Raw genomic sequence first — 6,000 nt, 5'->3', positions numbered from 1 at the left:
CACACACACACACACACACAGTGTGAGAGAGAGAGAGAGAGAGAGAGAGAGAGAGAAAACCAAAATGCATTCTTTGTTAACCCAACCACAATCCAATTAACGATGAAAGCATTTCAGCCTTGTTTCAGAACATGGGGGAAGATGTTTCAGATCTGTCTCTATTACCTCTTAAGGGACCAGAAAGGAAATCCCTACTCCAAAATATTTTCCAAATTAAAGTGTCTAACAGTCAGTTTTGTCAACAAATGCGTTTTCTTTTTCCTGAGTTTAGCGTTGGCATATTTTCAGAAGTGGAATTTTTAGTTACGTCCATAAAGCACCAAACACCCCAGGGCCATAGGACCTCACAGTACCAGCCCCATTTTCTTTAATCCTGTTTTCTCCAGAGTTCTTAAAAGGCATTTCCCCAAATCAGCAGGTAAAAATGGACCTCAGGGGCCAAAATACCCACCCCCATCTTCTAAGAAAGAACACATATAGCTCACCCTAAAGATGGATTCATAAGACACCATTTCTCTGTGTGTTTCTGGGTGGCTGCCCCCAATTTGTACAAATTGGCCACCCACAAAATCCATTATTTCGACTTTCTCCTTCGCAGGGAAAATACAGGTCCTCAAGCCAAAATGCCCCCCTACTTCCGCATCCTCTGGTTATAAACACTTCTACAGTGGTACCCAATCTCTTCTTCGGAGAAAAACAAAATGCCTCTTCTTTCCTCGTGTTATCCCCCCACTGATGCTCTTATGGTTACGCCCTTGCTTCCCTTCAGGCACCGAATGTACCTCCACCTGCTTCTGAGCTAAATAAACTCTTCCCTGTTTGCTGCTTCCTGTCAAGCGGGTACTACCCTCCACCTAGGGCAGCCCAAACGCCCATTCTCCTGTTCACTCCTCAACCCGTGACGAGCCTGGTTTCCATTCCCAGTGTCCTCTAATTAAATTGATGTGGGTTTCTTTTTTCTTTTTGAGATTTTGCAGGACTTTTTAATTTTTTTATTGAAGTAGAGTTGATTTACAATGTTGTGTTAGTTTCTGGTATACAGCAAAGTGATTCAGGTGTACATATATATATTCTTTTTCATTATAGTTTATTACAAGCTGTTGAATATAGTTCCCTGTGTATACAGCAGGACCTTGTGGTTTATCTATTTTATATATAGTAGTTTGTATCTGCTAATCCCAAACTCCTAATTTATTTCCCCACCTGCCTTTGGTAGCCATAGTTTTTCTATGTCTGTGAGTCTGTTTCTGTTTTGTAACTAAGTTCATTTGCGTCGTATTTTAGATTCCACATGTAAGTGATATCGTATGGTATTCGTCTTCCTCTGTCTGATTTACTTCACTTAGTATGATCATCTCTAGGTCCATCCATGTTGCTGCAAATGGCAATGTTTTGTTCTTTTTTATGGCTGAGTACTATTCCATTGTATATATATACACCACATCTTCTTTATCATTCATCTGTCGATGGACATTTAGGTTGCTTCCATGTCTTGGCTATTGTAAATAGTGCTGCTGTGAATTTAGGGGCGCCTGTATCCTTTCAAATTAGAGTTTTCTTAAATGGATGTTGTGAAGGTCCCCTTTGACCTTCTGATGATCAGGTGCCATGTGTAACTTCAGTTCTCATCCTATCGGATTTCCTAGGAGCTTTTGACACTGTGATGATCCAACTCTTAAAATTCTTCCTCTCTTTGATTTCTGGGGGATTATCCTTCTGCCCATCTGGCTGCTACTCCTTTTCCGTCCCTCCTGTCCCCAGACACATTTGCCCTGAGTCCCATTCTTGGTCAGTCTGCTGCCTCTTTCTTCTGCAGACCATTCCTGAGCATCGCATCTGCTCCTGGAGTTGCTACCACACTGTGAACTCTGTTACTGCACCCCAGCCTGTCTTCTGAGCCAATGCTATTTCCCAAGTGCTTCCTGAATGTCACATTCTAAGTGGTATCTAGGTATGGCAAATGTAACAAGTCTACTATTAAATTCACTCTCCCATGACCCAAGTCTGATTCCTCTTGGGTCATTTTTGACGTCAGTAGCTCCCAATCCTATCCGCTTGGATGTCAAGTCTTGTCTCTTTCACCTCCTGCACCTGGACCACTCTGTTGCCTGCACTGATACAACAGCCCTGAATCTATCTCCAGGTAGAAATTTATTTTCCCTCCAGCTCATCTTTTTTTCCAGTAACTTGCATCAGAATCACTAGGAGGCTTTTTCAAAGAATATCTACCATGCATCTGGAAATGTATCATCTCACTGAATGCTCAAAATGTCCTTTCACGGTTGGTACTCTTGTCCCATTTTACAGCTAAGACGAAGGAAAAAACTGGCTGAAGGTCCCATAGCTAGTCTTGGAAATGCCCTGATTAATATTCATAGCACTTATTCACTCTTATTCATCTACATTCACAGATTTTATTTATACTTTTATTCCCAAAACTGTTTATATATTGACTTAAATAAAGAGTTCTTCCTTTAGTGAATGAAGCCGCCCAACCTTTACATTTGTATTTGACAATAACAGCTCTTGCCCTGTACATCAGGAAGCCAGGCTCATCAGATATGCTCCTGCGATAATACTTCTGATGAAGACAAAACACCTTAAATAAATAAATTGCCTTGAGACTAGACATACGTGCAGCAGAGTAGTTAATTGTTCTTTCTTACTGGGGGTTTTCACCAGACTGATCACACACACACACACACACACACACACACACACTCCTCACCTTTTACCACTTCACAACTTACAGCACTATTCACGCTATATTTCTTCATTTAGATTTCCTTTTTCACCATCTTCACTAGCAAAATGGTCTCTTTTTAAACACATCCCAAGGGTGTTATCAATAGAGAATCACAGGATGTTTTTCAAGTGCAGCTTTAGAATTTGCAGAATAAATTTGAACATGTTTGTTTGTTATGTGAAATTTTTTTCTTTTTATTGTCTACAGTGTAGTATACAATATAGAATAGACACAGAACATTACATGAAGAAAACATGTAGCCTAATAAAATATTATAACTGAAACCTTGTAGCTACCATGCAGGACAAGAAATAGAACTTTGCTGCCTCCCCCTTCCCCTGTTCCCCACCCATCCCACGAGGGTCTGTACACACTGGCCCACTCACAGCCCTTTCTTCCACTCTGGAAATCACCACCACCTTGATCACATGATAATCACTTCCTGACTTCCCTTTATAATTTTATCACTCTAGTGTGCATCTCTAAACACCGTACTTTGGTTTTGTCCAATTTAATATGTCTTTTAAGTCTTTTTTAAGAAACCTATAGATTTCTCTTTTATTCCTTTTTTCTTTTCAATGTAATTTATCTGTTGAAGAAACCAAGTTGTTTGACATGTTTTACTCCCATGGTTGGAATATTCCTGGAAGCACCCCTGTGGTGTGATCTAACAGGTTCTTCTGTTCTTTGTATTTCCTGTAAGTGAGTAGTTGAATACATAAACTTAATAAGGTTCCGGTTCCATTTTTTTTTTTTCCAGTAGGACTACTTCAGAGGTGGCGTGGTGGTTATCCATCAGGAAACATGATAACGGATTGTCTCCTTGTTTTGATGTCGGCAGACATGGATCCTCGGTGCCGAGAACCATTCATTTATTAGAAGTAGCCCAATGATGCTATTTTAATTCTATTATTTTTTCTTTATTAGCAGGAATCATTTCATAAGAAGGCAATTTCCCTCATCTATTATTGGATTATCTAGTGATACGTCTCCTACAGGACAATTCCTATAGTACTGTCTTCTTCCTCTTCTGCTACTTATTTTCAAAATAATGAGTAAATTTAACGTTCAAAGGCAACCAGTTCTATTTTAGGAGCATTGTTATGAACTCATGGATTTAAACATGCGTCATAGGTTTCAATTCATTGCACTTATTTTTCTTATTAATGTTCAACTTCTCTCACCTTTAGTTAGTGGGGATTGCTTCAAGTTGGTTTTTGAGATATTTTTACTTAACTCTAGAGGACTTTCATACCTTCATTGCTGACTAGAATGACAAGACCTTCCAGGCTCATCCTTACTTATCTTGCCCCCATCCTGGAAACCACAGTCTGGACACGAAGGGTGCTCATCTCTATGAGTTTGTTCATTAATTCTAGGCTCATTTCTATGAGTCTGTTCATTAATTCTAGGCCTCTTCAATGGACAGAGTTAGGAACTGTATGTTTCCATATCTAGCTCTGCAAAGAACAAAACTCTCTCCCGCGTTCATACTGATCCGTCCAGTTCAAATTCAGGACTATAGGTTTTTAACTTAACATGTTCTATCTTACATTGTCTCCCGTACCTTCCACAGAGATGACCCTGGTTCTCAATCCCAGATAAGTGTATCACGTAATTGTTTATTTGTTTTATCCCACATCACACACATGAGTCTCAGAAAAACGAAGCAAACACCCCCTCCACTGAAGAGGGTAAAACGCTTTTGTCTTTGCTCTCCCATCCACTTCCTGATTTGCACAGGTGTCCTCTGTTAACTTTGTCAGTATGCAGTGATTACGTACTCTACTTTCCTATGACCCTTAATTAGTCTCACCTACAAATGAACACATATTCATAGGTCACACCAGTTATACTGACATCTCTCTAACCATTTTGGTCGTCTGAAGCTGTACTCTTATAGATTCTCAAGAAGGACTCAGCGGAGTGATATTGCCTGAGTTCTTACCGGGTGACAACAATTTGACGGCAAACTTTATTCCTGAAAAGTCGACGGGTGAGATATAAAACCCTTGGGTTACATTTCCTCTTCTTGAACAAGGAACGTCGGCATTTAAAAATTTGATGACAATTTAACTTTTCTTTACAAGTGACTTCATGTTCTGGGGCAAATTTCTCAAATAAGGGATGTGTGCTCTCAATACATCACTTCATTTATTTTTTTTTATCTCATGAATGTTTTTGTGGCCTCATAATTTTAGTGTTGACCCTCTTCCCTTGCTTGGATTTTCTTCTTTGGGGACTTAAATTTCATGTTGATTGCATCTGCTTTACCTGTCTTCTAAATTTGCCACTTTCTCGAAAATCTTTTTCCTTAAATATTCTTTCATTCCGTTTTAATTTTCAAAAATGTCCTCCTTTCCACTTCCATATCTGTTAAGGCATTCTGATGTATTTATTCACTCTGTGTTCCTTCTAGTACAGTTTTCATTACTAAAATAATATTGCCTTTTATTTATAATTCTTTCCTAAATTCTCTCATCTCATTTCTGAGTTCTTCTGAGTTATACTGTTCTTTTTTAAAAGTCTTGTGTCATTTGATTTTAAAAGAGCCACTTTCTCTTCTGACTTACGCTGTGCTTTCACTGCCTGTAGGGTTGCTTTTCTGCCTCTTCTGTCTTCGTTTATATTAACGGTGTATAGAATTTAATCCCAATCCCTTCTATTGCTCAGTGTCGTGGGAACATAGTTTGCTTAAAATTTGAGGAGGCATGTTTTGGGAGCCCCTCTTCTGAGCGCCAAGTTACCGAGCTCTCTTTTCTGTTTTTAACTATATGGCAGCCTACTTTCTGAGATGACATGTCTCCTGTTCTCCAGCACACTTTTTGTTGGACCCCTCTTCATTTTCTCTGTAGTGTCCCAGTGCCCCCAGTTTGGATTCTATTTCCAGAAGTTTCTTCTTGGTGTAAAGCTTTGCCCTGTAGGGGAGTTCTAAGTTTCAAGAGTTCGTGGGGTCCAGTGTGATTCTGTCCCTTCCGACCTTCCTTGTAAAAGCAGCATGTTTGCCTCTTTCCTGTCTGCACATTTCTGTTCCCCTCTGACCTTAAAAGAACCTAATTATAGGAAAGAGATCCCCGAACTCTGACGTGTGCTCTCCTGAATGCACACATGCCTTGCCTAACCTGTTGATTCTTTTCCTAGATTAAAAGAAGTCAGAATGAAGAATTAAGTAGTTAAACAAGACTAGCCCTCTACCCCCAGCAGTTCCCTTAGCAATCCTGCAGGGGATCACGTGGGCAAAATAACATCAAGAA

Source organism: Aethalodelphis obliquidens, unplaced genomic scaffold (assembly GCF_003676395.1).
Source record: "Aethalodelphis obliquidens isolate GAN/ISIS:26980383/991018 unplaced genomic scaffold, ASM367639v1 scaffold28, whole genome shotgun sequence".
NCBI lineage: Eukaryota > Metazoa > Chordata > Mammalia > Artiodactyla > Delphinidae > Aethalodelphis > Aethalodelphis obliquidens.
This window is presented reverse-complemented; position numbering follows the sequence as displayed.